The sequence below is a fragment of the Notechis scutatus genome, chromosome 15 (assembly GCF_049901735.1).
Source record: "Notechis scutatus isolate UNSWTSFEM ecotype Mainland chromosome 15, rNotScu1.2, whole genome shotgun sequence".
Lineage (NCBI taxonomy): Eukaryota > Metazoa > Chordata > Lepidosauria > Squamata > Elapidae > Notechis > Notechis scutatus.
Genome location: NC_142023.1, coordinates 5,962,000 through 5,975,121, shown reverse-complemented (window position 1 = coordinate 5,975,121; position 13,122 = coordinate 5,962,000). Strand labels below are relative to the sequence as shown.

General features: G+C 44.3%; 1 long non-coding RNA gene across 1 annotated transcript; it reads right to left on the bottom strand.

Annotated features, from left to right (window-relative positions):
• Positions 1–156: 156 nt before the first annotated feature.
• Positions 157–6,304, bottom strand: LOC148129455 (uncharacterized). The gene is made up of 3 exons (XR_015745446.1): positions 6,139–6,304; positions 3,770–3,865; positions 157–513 (listed from the first exon to the last, which is right to left on the bottom strand). It is a non-coding gene; the product is annotated as an uncharacterized LOC148129455 (long non-coding RNA).
• Between the last annotated feature and the right edge of the window lie 6,818 nt (positions 6,305–13,122).

Here is a 13,122-nt window from a genome sequence, read left to right as displayed (position 1 = left end):
CACATTTTATTTCCGGCAAATTGGGAATAGTCTATCAAGAGGGGCAAAACTATTTTATCGGTGCTTCACTTTACACACACACACACACACACACACACACACACACCCTCTTTTACGTAGCTGCCACCCTCTCTGGTTGAAGAAATACAAACCGAGTCAAGCAACTGCATTTTATTCCGCAAATTATATATTTCCTTGCAATATAATTTCAAGATGTGGTCATTTCAGAGGTTGGCTCTACTGGTACCGGAGACACAGGAGAATCGAACACGTTCACCTCCACCCCGAGGGGAGTTTCTGAACCTGTCTTCATGAGTTGTCTGCGACAGCCAAGTAGAAAGAAGGATGGAAGCGTTTCGGTTAGACGAGGACCAGACCGCGTTCCAGAGGAGATCTGTGAACGGCGAATGGCCCTTTATCTGCCTCATGTCCCCCTAGGCTGGCTCACAATGGAACTGCTGCATTTGGGGATCTCTGCCTTCCGACGTTTTTGTCATCCGCCTGCAGGGTAACCTATATAGGTCAAGAAAGAAAAGTACAATTTTAGGAAGGACCAGAGATAGTTTTTTAGAAGTTGGAAAAGCTAGAACGGAGGAGAAATTTCCCGCCAGGGAGAACAATTAACCATTGGAATGGCTTGCCTCCAGGAACTGTGGTTGCTCCATCGCCGGAGGTTTTTAAGAAAAGATCGCACAACCGTTTGTCTGAAATGGTGTAGGGATTCCTGCTTGAATGGGGTTGGACTAGAAGACCTTCAAGGTCCCTTCCAACTCTGTTATTCTGTCATTCTGCACTTTGATATTCTGTCATTCTGCACTTTGATATTCTGTATTTTATGTTATGTATTCTGTTATTCTGTATTTTGTTATTCTGTCATCTGTACTTTGTCATTCTGTATTACGTTATTCTGTATTCTGTTATTCTGTATTTTGTTATTCTGAAATTCTGCACTCTGTTATTCTGTTTTTCTTTCATTCTGTTAGATGTTGAGTAGCTGGAGGGAAATGTCATTAAAATAACAAAACATTTGTGCTATTTTGGGTCCAGGGAGCTTCCAGTTTCTACTTCTTTGTCTCTTAATCCCTCCTTCAATTTTCATTATCGTCTTCCCTCTATACTGTAGTATCTTCCTCCTCCTCTTCCTCCACCCTGAGGTCCCTTCCAGTTTTAGGATTCTGTATTTTAGGTGGTTTTTCATTTGTCTTTCAAAAAGTGCCCACAACCCTTTACAATTATCAGCCTTTTCGCAAAGCGTGGAAACATTTGGCACTTTGTTCCTCTCGGTTCGGTTTAATGAATTGTGTTTTGACATTTTCCTTGCTGCTTCTGCAAAATAATGGATTTGATGGGGATAATTTTAAAAATGCCATTATTGAGTTTGTCTCTTCTGTGAACTGATTTGGAGTGTGTGTGTCGTCCCCCCCCCCATCTTCCTCATCGTTGGTATGTTTTACACCTTTATTTTTCAATAAAGTCTGAAAATGTGACTTTAGAGAACAAAAGAGACCAACTTGGCTGGTTAAACTTCCTCTTTTCTTTTAGGTCCTAAGAAAATGTCGGGGTGAGAAACAACATCTGTCCTTGTTCTTTTTATTTTGCTCCATTAATATAGCCCTTGTTAGCTATCTTCTTCCTTTCTTGACCTCTCGGGAAGAATGGAGAGAGGGAGGGGGGAAGAGGGGAGGGGGAGGGAGAGAGAGAGAGAAGAGGAAGAGGGAGGGAGAGAGAGAGAGAGAAGAAGACGAGGGGAGGGAGAGAGAGAGAGAAGAGGAAGAGGGGAGGGGGAGAGAGAGAAGAGGAAGAGGGGAGGGAGAGAGAGAGAGAGAAGAGGAAGAGGGGAGGGAGAGAGAGAGAGAAGAGGAAGAGGGGAGGGGGAGAGAGAGAAGAGAAAGAGGGAGGGGGAGAAAGAGAAGAGGAAGAGGGGGAGGGAGAGAGAGAGAGAGAGAAAGAGGGGAGGGAGAGAGAGAGAGAGAAGAGGAAGAGGGGAGGGAGAGAGAGAGAAGAGGAAGAGGGGAGGGGGGAGAGAGAGAAGAGGAAGAGGGAGGGGGAGAGAGAGAGAAGAGAAGAGGGGAGGGAGAGAGAGAGAGAGAAGAGGAAGAGGGGAGGGGAGAGAGAGAGAAGAGGAAGAGGGGAGGGAGAGAGAGAGGAAGAAGGAGGGAGGGGGAGAGAGAGAGAGAGAGAAGAGGAAGAGGGGAGGGGGGAGAGAGAGAGAAGAGGAAGAGGGGAGGGGGAGAGAGAGAGAGAGAGAGGAAGAGGGGAGAGGGAGGGAGGGAGAGAGAGAGAGAAGAGGAAGAGGGGAGGGGAGAGAGAGAGAAGAGGAAGAGGGGAGGGAGAGAGAGAGGGAAGAAGGAGGGGAGGGAGGGGGAGGGAGGGAGAGAGGGAAGAAGGAGGAGGAGGGAGGGAGAGAGAAGAAGAAGAAGAGGAAGAAGAAGAAGGGAGGGAGACGGGGGAGAGAGAGAGAGAGAGAGAGAAATAATGATAATAAATATGATAATAAATTATGACAGTGTGGCAGCTGGAAACAGAACTGTTCTTTTTAAGAGAAGGAAGGAAGAAATGCATCTCCAAAGAGATTTGCGTCAGGTTTCATTACAATATTTCCCAACAAGGTCCTGTGAATGATTCAGTACCTTTTCCTCTCCTCTCCCTTTCTCCTCTTCTCTCTTCTTCTCCCCCCTCCTTTTGCCCATTTCCTTAGTTAGAATGAAACTCAAAGCTGAACATGAATGTTCGGCCTTGCAGGGGGAAAGTTCCTTCAACAACCGGTCAGTCTTCTTCCCGGCTTCTCTCGTGTAATGGTTTTGTTTGTGTGCGCGTGTTTTTGAGTCGTTTTTCGCAACTGCTTTTTTTTTGGGGTGGGTGGGGGGTGGGAGTCATACTGCAACTGCCTGGACTTGTCCCTGAAGTTGTCTTGGCAAGTTTTCCGAAGTGTTATCCCCTTGGGGCTTCAGGGAGTCTACAGTATTTAATGGTGAAGGAAAAAGAAGGAAGGAAGGAAAGGAGGGAAGGAAGGAGGAAGGGGAGAGCGGAGGAAAGGAAGGAGGGAGAGAGAGAGGAAGGAAGGAGATGGGGTGAGAAAGGGAGGGAGGAGGGAGGGAGGGAAGGAAGGATGGAGGGAAGGAGACAGGAAGGAAGGAGGGAGAGAAGAGAGAGGGAGGGAGGAGGGAAGGAGATGGGGTGAGAAAGGGAGGGAGGAATGGAGGGAAGGAGAGAGGAAGGAAGGAGGGAGAGAAGGAGAGAGGGAGGGAGGGAGGGAGGAGATGGGATGAGAAAGGGAGGGAGGGATGGAGGGAAGGAAGGAAGGAGGGAGGGAAGGAAGGATGGAGGGAAGGAGAGGAAGGAAGGAGGGAGAGAAGGAGAGAGGGAGGGAGGAGGGAAGGAGATGGGGTGAGAAAGGGAGGGAGGGATGGAGGGAAGGAGAGAGAAAGGAAGGGAGAGAAGGAGAGAGGGAGGGAGGGAGGGAGGAGATGGGATGGAGGGAAGGAGGGAAGGAGGGAGGGAAGGAAGGATGGAGGGAAGGAGAGAGGAAGGAAGGAGGGAGAGAAGGAGAGAGGAAGGAAGGAGATGGGGTGAGAAAGGGATGGAGGGAAGGAAGGAGGGAGAGAAGGAGACAGGGAGGGAGGATGGAAGAAGATGGGATGATAAAGGCAGGCAGGGAAGGAAGTAAGTAAGTAGTTTTTTAAATGAAATTGGAGGGCTCATTTGGCCCAGCCTTGACTGTCTACCATTTTATTCTCACCCCCAGCAGAGATTTCCCACGTTCTCTTACCTTTCCCTTCTGCAGAAGAGTCTAAATTCTCCCTATCGTTGTTGCAGCAGAAGCAACAGCAGGAGGTTCTGACTTTTTCTGCCACATACCTGCAGGCTAGAAGCCAGAAAGAGAGAGAGAGAGAGAGAAAGTGAGGAGAAATACATAGCAACCCCCAGATTCATCTCACCTGAACAAACCCAGATGTAAAGGTTTTGTTGGTCAGGATAGGTCAGGCCTACCATATCTAGAACTTTCTGCTAGTGGTAGAAGGAGTAAATTCTACAACTAAATTGATCTATCTGGATGGGTGGGAGCGGGAGCAGTGAGTTTAACTAATGGATCATTTCTCCATGTTGCAAAAAAAAAAAAAAAATGGAAATATTTTTTTGATCAAATCCAGGTAGTCCTCCACTTTGGAACACAACCGAGACCCAAATTTCCTTTGCCAAAAGCGAGACCTTGTTTTGCCTCACTTAATGACCTTTCTTGCCACGGTTCTTAAGCGAATCACTGGAGCGGTTAAATTAATAACATGGTTTTTAAGTGAATCTGGCTTCCCCATTGACTTTGTTCATTGGGGGGGGGGGGTGTCGCAAAAAAGGGGTATCGTATGACCAGGGACAGTGCAACTGTCATAAGTATGAATCGGTGGCCAAGCATCTGAATTTTGACCACGTGGCCATGGGGAGGCTGCAACGGGCATCAGTGTGGCAAGATGGTCCTAAGTCCCTTTTTTCAGTGTCGTCGTAACTTTGAACAGTCGCTAAATGAACTATAAGCGAGGACTTCCTGTACTTTGATCTAATCTGGGAAAGTCCAGTTGCCTCTTGAAAAAAAAAAAAAAAGCACCTTTGGGTTTTCCTGCAGATGTTTTGTTACCAAAATGCACTCTCACCGAACCGGTAGTAACACCGCTTGAATACCACCCCTGGTGTAAATACGTCTGTGTGTATGTGTGTGAGAGAGGAGAGTAGGGATGAGGTGGGGTGGAAGGACAACCTAATCCGAGGCTTGGAACAACCCATCAACTCCCACCTGCTGCTCCGTAGCGGAAACTTAATTTATACATATACATATGAGAGCCGTATTCCACGCTGCCACATAGCCTGAGAAAGCGGGAGGGTGGTGATTTCAATGGAGTAGTTCTACGTAGACAAAATAAAATTCTTTCGGTAGTTCTAGGTTATTAAGTGTGGTGCAGGATGGAAAAAGGATCTTGGGATGGGACGGATCGTGACGGGTCCATGTGAGGTGATGATGGGAAGAAAGGAGATGGGTTGTAGTTTGGGACATTGTGGGAAGTCCAGGAAAGATTTAGTTTCGAGACTCCACAGATGTGCCAGGTGCTATTCTAATAAAGGTACTTTTGAGTTTATGCTTGTCTTGGAGTTACTGATTGGAATGGAGGTTTGCTGGAACGCTGACAACATACACATATACATATACATATACATACACACACACACACACACACACACACACACACACAGAGTTTCCTCTACAGACCAGCAAGTGGGAGTTGATGGGTTGTTCCAAGCCTTGGATTAGGTTGTCCCTCCACCCCACCTCATCCCTACTCCCTTCTCTCTCACACACATATACAGTATATACAGTATATATGAAAACCCTCCTTAGAACGGAAACTTACACTTAGGCAAGAAAAACCAAAAGTACCCATATAGACTGGGTGAAACCAGACTTAACAGCAGTAACTGGGAGAGGGATCTTGGAGTCTTGGTGGACAACCAGCTAAATAGGAGCCAGTGGTGTGCAGCGGCAGCCAAAAAAGCCAATGCAATCCCTAAATTGCATTAACAGAGGGATACAATCAAGATCAAGTGAGGTACTGCTCTACAAAGCCTTAGTAAGACCATACCTAGAGTACTGCAGCCAGTTTTGGTCACCACATTAGAAAAAAGATGAAAAAGTACAGAGAAGAGCAACCAGGATGATGAGGGGACAGGAGGCTAAAACATACGAAGAACGGTTGCAGGAACTGGGCTTGGCTAGTCTAGTGAAGAGAAGGGCCAGGGGAGACAGGATAGCAGTCCTCCAATATTTGAGGGGCTGCCACAGAGAGGAGGGGGGTCAAGCTATTTTCTAAAGCACCTGTAGGTCAGACCAGGAATAATGGATGGAAACTGAACAAGAAGAGATTTAACCTGGAAATAGAAGAAACTTTCTGACAGTGAGAAGAATCAACCCATGGAACAGCTTTGTCCTCGGAAGTTGTGGAAGCGTCATCACTTGAGACTTTCAAGAAGAGATTTGACTGCCATTTGTTAGAAATAGTGTAGGGTCTCCTGCTTGGGCAGGGGGTTGGACTAGATGACCTACAAGGTCCCTTCCAACTTTGTTAATCTGTTATGAAGCAGATCTTGACTTACCTCTGGAAATAACTCAGGCCATGTTTCTTTAGGGTGGAAGGAGGGTTTCCCCAGTCTTCCCAATTCTTTCTCCTTCTCTGACTGTCTCCCGTTCTCCTCTCTTCTCCTCTTCGTGTGGTCTCCTCTACCTTCACGCCAAGAACTGACTTCCTCTTGCAAAAAAAAATAAAAAAAATAAGCAAACTTCCTTCTGGGGTGTTGCCCAGAAACTAGATCACGTGGATGTCACAGTGGCAACCGGGCAGGGTGTTTTGTGACTCAGGACAGTTGTGGTGTTGACTTGATAGTAAAGCTAGAAGAGGTAATGGATCAGATTTCTCTAAGCAGCAAGTAGGCTGGGAAGTTAATTGTCACGAAAGCCATTAAAAACAGGTGTTTGTTTTGTTCTGCATGTCTCAAGGGACTAATTGTTTCTGCTGTAGCCTTCAACAACAACACACCAACGTTTCAAACCCTTGTTTGCTGGCTCGGCAGCTGGAGTTTCCCTTCCTATCCTTTGCCTCAATTTTGTGTTTCTATGGGGGAACACAGAAAATTTTTAAAATTTTGTTTGGCTCTATTCAAAAGGGATGGAATCAGTCTATTGATTTTCCAATTGGGGTTGTCCCAGAGAAGAGGGAGTCAACATATTCTCCAAAGCCCCAGAGAGCAGGATGAGAAGTAATTTTTATTTATTTAATTTATTTGATTTGTCAGTCGCTTACAAGATAATAGGTATAAGTATAAACATAGTTATGAACACATGAAATGGATACGTATAAGAAAAATAAAAAGAAACAATAGGACAGGGACAGAAGGCACGTTGGTGCGCTTATGCACGCCCCCTACAGGCCTCTTAGGAAAGGGGTGAGGTCAATAGTAGAAAGTCTAAGGTTAAAGTTTTTGGGGTTTGGGGAAGAAACCCCAGAGTCAGGTAGAGTATTCCAGACATTGACCACTCTGTTGCTGAAGTCGTATTTCCTGCCATCAAGTTTGGTGTGGTTTACCTTGAGTTTGTATCTATTGTGTGCTCTTGTATTGTTATGGTTGAAGCTGAAGTATTCATTGACAGGTAGGACATTGCAATATATAATTTTATGTACTATACTTAGAGTGGACCAAAGGCAGCGTAGTTCTAGGTTTTCTAGGTCTAGAATTTCAAGTCTGGTGCATAAGGTATTCTGCAACGAGTAGAGGAGTGGAGAACTCTTCTTGTGAAATATTTCTGGACTTTCTCAGCTGTGTTAATATCAGATACATGATGTGGGTTCCAGACTGATGAGCTGTATTCAAGGATTGGTCTAGCAAATGTTTTGTATGCTCTAATTAGTCGTGTGATATTACCAGAGAAATAATTACCAGAGAAATAATGGGTGGAAGCTCATCGGAGGGAGACCCAACCTGGAATTAAGGAGAAATTTCCTGATTGTGATAACATTCATCAATAGAATGGCTTGCCTGCAGAAGTTGTTGGTACTCCATCACTGGAGGTTTTCAAGAAGAGGTTGGACAATCGTTTCTCCAGGATGGTGTAAGGTCTCCTGCCTTGGGCAGGTGTTTGGACGAGAAGACCTCCAAGGTCCCTTCTGACTCTATGATTCTATGATTTTATTCTCCATAGTTCCCGTGAGTAGGACAAGAACCAATGAGTATAGTCAAACAAAGGTATATGGAAGGAGGTGCAAACTCAAAATAAAGAATTTCCTGACTGTGACAGCTAAAAAAAACCATAGTCCACCCTATCTCCTGGAGTTGTAAGGTTTCCATCACTGGAGGATTTCAAGCAAAGGTTGGGCAGCTATTTATCTGGTATGATCTGAGGATTCTAGGTTGGACTAGGAGGCCCCCAACCCTACGATTCTACAGGAACCTTGTGGGAAATACAATGCAAGTGTGAAAGTTGGAACTTACAAGATGGCCTACCAACCGAATGAAGGGTCCCGTAGTGAAAGATGAAGTAAAGGGCCAATGAGAGGTCTACAAGCGATCTTATAAGATGAGGTGGGGTCAATCTATTATCCAAAGCATCAGAAGGCAGGACGTGTCTTTCCTTCTAGTGCTTTGAAAAATAGCCTGTGGCTTCCAAAGAGATGAAAGATAGTTGTTGGGCAACACCCATCCTGACAAGGAGGAAGGATCAAATGCAGAGCTAGCCTGGAGTTGCTACACAATTGCACAACTGCAAAAGGTCCAAGGGCCACCCTTCTGTAAATTCCCTGGAGCCTTATCTAATTGTTCCCAAGGGTAAGCTGACAGACTGGGGAGATTCCTGTATTATAGGCAGAACACAATAAAGTAGTTAGCTTAACGTTTGCATTTTGGTTGTTTGCACCTGACAATAATCCCTTTTTTTAAAAAAATTTCTGAAGGAGTTGGGTAGTATTTCAGGAAGAGTAGAGGGTTGGGCAGCATTTTGCCTTGACACAGCATTTGCAAACAAATCCAGTGGGTTGTGTGTTCCCACAAAAGAATGAGGAACGTCTGTGTATGCAAACCACACACATGATAAATCTATACCCCTCGGCTCCCACCTTCTACTAACAATGACTTGCTAATTTTCCACCCACATAAAGTCTATTTGCTTTGTTTCTGGTCTGTCTTTTGGGCTGGGGAATTGTAGAAAACTCCCCCTCCCTCCCTCTCTTTTTCTTTCTTTCTTTCTCTCCCTCCCTCCCTCTCTTTCTCTCTCTCTCTCTTTCTCTTTCTCCCTCCCTCTCTTTTCTTTCTCTCTCTCTCTCTCTCCCTCCCTCTCTCTCTCTCTCCCTCCCTCCCTCACTCTGTCTTTCTCTCTTTCTCTTTCCTCCCTGTCTTTCTATCTCACTTTCTCTCTCCTTCCCTTCCTGCCCCCTCCCTCCCTCCTTTCCTCCCTCCCTCTCTCCCTCTCTCTTTCTCCCTCCCTCCCTCTCTTTTTCTTTCTCTCTCTCTTTCTCTCTCCCTCACTCCCTCACTCTGTCTTTCTCTCTTTCTCTTTCCTCCCTGTCTTTCTATCTCACTTTCTCTCTCCTTCCCTCCCTGCCCCCTCCCTCCCTCCTTTCCTCCCTCCCCCTCTTTCCCCCTCCCTCTCTCTCTTTCTCTCTCCCTCTTCCTCCCTCTCCCCCTTTGTAAATTTTGACCAAACTAGAAAATAAACAAAATATAAATGATCAGTCTCTCGGTCCCAGATCTCATCTGCCGCCGAATTGCTGTTGTGAATTTGCTTCTGCAGAAGTGCTGTCTCCAGAGAAGTTTGTTTATGGCAGGCAGTGTTTGCCGCACTCATGGGGGAAACTTGGCATCAAAGAGCTGTCGCGCGGATTTGCACAAACCCGCCTTGAGATTGCTATCCAACGGCGTGTCCCTACCTGGAAAACCCATCAAGGAGGGCATGTTAGGACAATCAAGAACATAACGGAGAAAAATAGGGACAGAAATAGGCCCGACGAGTTGTTGAAAATTGCCCTTCGTAAAATTAACCGCACCCTTGTGTTGCCGAGGCCTGCGTATATCTTTACTCAGAATTCTATAACATTCATGGATCTCTGTTTTTAAATACAAATGGTTCTGTCCCAAAGTTTTGCTGCAGACGTTTCATGACCAAATGAGGAGACATCATCAGTGCTAGAAGGGAGTGGGGTGTGTGGAAAGGAGGAGGAGGAGGATGACTATAGGGTCTGTGGTATTCTCTGAGCTTGGTTGTTTTCTTGCAGATATTTCATGACCCAACTAGGTAACATCATCAGTGCTGGAAGGAAGTGGAGTTTATGGGAGGAGGAGGAGGACAATGATTATAGGGTCTTTGGTGCTCTCTGAGCTTGGCTGTTTTCTTGCAGATCTCATTTATTTTTTTATTATTTTATTTATTTATTTGATATGTCAATCGCTTACAAGATAATAGGTATAGATAGCTATCTAACAGGAAATAGGTACAAATAAATGGAGACAATAGGACAGGGGCAGTAGGCACGATGGTGCACTTATACACGCTCCTTGCAGACTTTACCCAAGTAGGTAATCATTACCCAACTAGGTAACATGATCAGTGTTACAAGAGAGGAGGGTTTGAGGAGAGGAGGGGAGGAGGAGGACAACTATGGTGTCTTTGATGCTCTCTGAACTTGGTTGTTTTCTTGCAGATATTTCATAACCAAATGAAGAGACATCTAATGATCTAAGTGCTAGAGCCCACTGCAACTACATAGCCAAAAGGCATTAAGAGTTGTTAACCTAATCCTACGTAGCTTTTTCTCTGGTAATATCACACTACTAACCAGAGCATACAAAACATTTGCTAGACCAATACTCGAATACAGTTCATCAGTCTGGAACCCACATTACGTATCTGATATTAGCACAATTGAGAAAGTCCAGAAATATTTCACAAGAAGAGTTCTCCACTCCTCTACTCGTTGTAGAATACCTTATGCCACCAGACTTGAAATTCTAGAACTAGAAAACCTTGAATTACGCCGTCTTCGGTCTGATTTAAGCATGGTATATAAAATCATACATTGCAATGTCCTACCTGTCAATGAATACTTCAGCTTCAACCATAACAACACAAGAGCACACAATAGATACAAACTCAAAGTTAACCGCACCAAACTCGATTGCAGGAAATACGACTTCAGCAATAGAGTGGTCAATGTCTGGAATACTCTACCCGACTCTGTAGTTTCTTCCCCAAACCCCAAAAACTTTAACCTTAGACTGTCTACTATTGACCTCACCCCTTTCCTAAGAGGTCTGTAGGGGGCGTGCATAAGCGCACCAACGTGCCTACCGTCCCTGTCCTATTGTTTCTCTTATTCTTCTTTTATTTTTCTTATATGTACTCATTTCATGTATTCACAACTATGTATACACTTATACTTATTATCTTGTAAACAATTGGCAAATCAAATAAATAAAATAAAATAAATAAAATCATCAATGGTAGAAATGAGATTTGTGGAAAGGAGGAGGAGGAGGAGGAGGAGGCAGAGGAGGAGGAGAACTATGGTGTCTTTGATGCTCCCTGGCCTTGGTTGTTTTTTGCAGATATTTCATTACCAAACTGCGTAACATAATCAGTGGTAGATTAAACATTATCTAGTTCAGTAATGAAACATCTGCAAAAAAACCCAAATTACAGAATACCAAGGACCCCACAATTCATCCCCGAACTACAAATATTTTGTTCCATAGGTCATCAAGTTTCTAGGTCTTCAGTTAAGATATATTATTGAATCTTAACTCGGAACTAAAAACAGATTCTGAACTTTCACCCTTCTCCTTAAAATATCCTCCAGCGATTTGAATATATAAGGGATTCTGAGTGGCCAAAGAGAAGACACAGTAGATTTCCACCATATGTTCTGAATCATGGAATGCATGATTCCATGCATTATTATTTTTTTGACACACAACAAAGTCACATCGGGAAGATTCCTTCCCAGGTGTTAGAAGGAAAATGTCTAAGCCTCTTGGTGGACACTAGATGGGGATGTTACTCAGAAATATTTTATCCTTCCTACCTATATGAGATTTGAGCTTTTCAATGTAACTCAAACCTCATATACGTAGGAAGGACCACACTTGGTAAGTAAGACAGCAATTAGTGAGGCCACACCTGGAATACTGCATTCTGGTCCAGTTCTGGTTTACAAATTGAGGCTTTGCTAAATAGAATAACAAAATTATCTGCTACAATGTCCTGCCAGTCAATGACTACTTCAGCTTCAACCACAACAATACAAGAGCACATAACAGATACAAACTCAATGTAATCCGCTTCAAACTCGATTGCAGAAAGTACGACTTCAGCAACAGGGTGGCCAATGCCTGGAATGCACTACCTGACTCTGTTGTTACATCCTCTAACTCCCAGTCCTTTAACCTCAAACAATCCAGATAACAGATAATCAGAGTTGGAAGGGACTTTGTAGGTCATTTAGGTCAACCCCCTCCCCAAGCGGGAGACCCTACACCATTTCTGACAAATGGCAGTCCAATCTCTTCTTGAAGGTCTCAAGTGATGGCGCTCCCACAACTTCCGAGGGCAACTTCTGTTCCATTGGTTGATTGTTCTTGTTATATTCTGGGCACTCTCAGAAAGTTTCCCCTTATTTCCAGGTTAAATCTCTCCTTGTTCAGTTTCCACCCATCATTCCTTGTCTGGCCTTTGGGTGCCTTGGAGAATAGCTTGACCCCTTCCTCCTCTCTGTGGCAGCCCTCAAATATTGGAAGATTGCTATCCTGTCTCCCCGGTCCTTCTCTTTACTAGACTAGCCAAGCCCAGTTATCCACTATTGACCTCACCCCATTCTTAAGAGGTCTGTAAGGGGTGTGCATAAGTGTACCATCGTGCCTACCGTCCCTGTCCTATTGTCCCCATTTATACGTACCTACTTCCTGTATTCTTATTCATGATTATACTTATATTTATTATCTTGTAAGCGATTGACAAATAAATAAATAAAATAAATAAATAAAATTGAATAGAGTAGAGTAGAATTGGACCAATATGGAACAGAATGCAATGCAAGGCAAGGCAAGGCACATAGAAGGAAGAAGAATGGAAGGAGAGAGAAGAGAAGAGAAAATAAGAAAAGAGAAGAGAAGAGAAAATTGGGGTGGGATAAAATAGAGAATAGTTATGGAACAGAACAGAATAAAACAGAATAGAATAGAATAGAGTAGCAGAGTTGGAAGGGACCTTGGAGGTCTTCTAGTCCAACCCTTTGCTCAGGCAGGAAGCCCTCTACCATTTAAAACAAATAGTTGTCGAATCTCTTCTGCCAAATTATTATAAAGGTGGGGAAACTGTTTGCAGGATAGTACAAAGGACCAAAGATTTCCAGTGTTGGAGCATTCACAACTTCTGGAGACAAGCCATTCCACTGATTAATTGTTTTCCCTGTCAGCTGGTAGCATCTAGCCCATCTTGGCTATTTAAAAAAATAATAATAATAAAAAAATCCAAGGTTGAACCTAGTTAATAATTGCTAGGGAAAAATCTAGGGTGGCCAAATAATGCGCTTTTAAAAA